At 37.4% G+C, this 1,599-nt stretch overlaps 1 protein-coding gene across 1 annotated transcript in view; it reads left to right on the forward strand.

Annotated features, from left to right (window-relative positions):
* LOC106876666 (uncharacterized) overlaps nucleotides 1-1,599 on the forward strand; it is a 143,397-nt gene that overhangs the window by 62,244 nt on the left and 79,554 nt on the right. The window lies entirely within an intron of this gene.

Raw genomic sequence — 1,599 nt, forward strand, 5'->3', positions numbered from 1 at the left:
ATATATATATATATACATACATACACACACATATACATATATGCTGTATATAAATATGTAAATGTATGTGTTTACCTGTATGCATGAAGAGTACACTGATGAATATAATGTATTAGTTTCTCATCCATTACTGACCAGTTTTACCGTTGGATAATATTCAAAGGGTATGCGTTGGACTATCTTTTTATTCACGCTGTCATTTTCTTAAAAAAATTGTGGTATCGTGTATAGTGCGCGTAGAAATCAACAAGGGAGGTAACTCCTGAGCCTTTATTATATGGTAGCATGCGTTGTACGTGATGTATATTTGATGTATGTATGTATGTATCTCTTTTACTTGTTTCAGTCATTTGACTGCGGCCATGCTGGAGCACCGCCTTTAGTCGAGCAAATCGACCCCAGTACTTGGAAGCCTAGTACTTATTCTATCAGTCACTTTGGCCGAACCGATAAGTTACGGGGACGTAAACACACCAGCATTGGTTGTCAAGCGATATGGTGGGGGTGGGGGAGCAAACACAGACACACAAACATATACACACACACATATATATATATATATACATATATACGACGGGCTTCTTTCAGTTTCCATCTACCAAATCCACTCATAAGGCTTTGGTCGGCCCGAGGCTATAAGTAGAAAACACTTGTCGTGTTCCGTTGTTGTTTCCTGGGGCTAACTTCTTCCTATGCCATTGCTTTGGGGTTGCTCGGGCGGTTAAGTGAGCATGTGTTATGTATATATATATATATATATATATATATACATATGGTGGTTGCCTACTCCTTCTGCAGAGTCTGACCACATCTTGTACTTACACCTTAGATTCATCATGGCGTCTGATGTGGCTTTTTAAACCAGACATTTTATTGAAAAGACACCCACATAAAGTGCATATCCGACTTGGACCACCAAGAGCTGCAGTTGAGTTCTGATCTTTGTGGATCTTAAAATGTCTTTTGAGACCTCCGTTAGATTTGCAGACCTTATGGCATACACGGCATTGAAAGGTGTGCACAAAATCATATATGTGTGTGTGTGTGTGTGCGTGTGTGTACGTATGTATGTATTTATACACGCACATGTATATATATATATATATATATATATATATATATATATATATATACGCACACAGGTATATATGTACGCATATACACATACATACTTACAGACACACACACACACACACACATATATATATATACATACATATACAAGCGGTGCATTCCAGACGTTTTGAGATTTTTTAAGAGAGGAAGTTATAACTGTCCTAGATTACTATAATTTTATTTTAATATAACATAACTACGCATCTAACAATTTGACCTGCCACCATTTTTAAAAAATTCTAAACAGGAAATGGCTGTAATAGCACTTTGCACGCACACACCCTACTAAAGACTGCTTGTCACACACAACTGACTAACTTGCAGAATGCAGCCAGGACGTGAAAACAGTTTGGAAGCTTGCTATGCAATAAAATTTTCTATGATGCACACATACAGACACACACAAACACAGGCAGATAGACAGAAAGACAGACAGGCAGACACACTCACACACACACACACATTCTCAGTTATATATATATA

Source organism: Octopus bimaculoides, chromosome 3 (assembly GCF_001194135.2).
Source record: "Octopus bimaculoides isolate UCB-OBI-ISO-001 chromosome 3, ASM119413v2, whole genome shotgun sequence".
Classification (NCBI taxonomy): domain Eukaryota; kingdom Metazoa; phylum Mollusca; class Cephalopoda; order Octopoda; family Octopodidae; genus Octopus; species Octopus bimaculoides.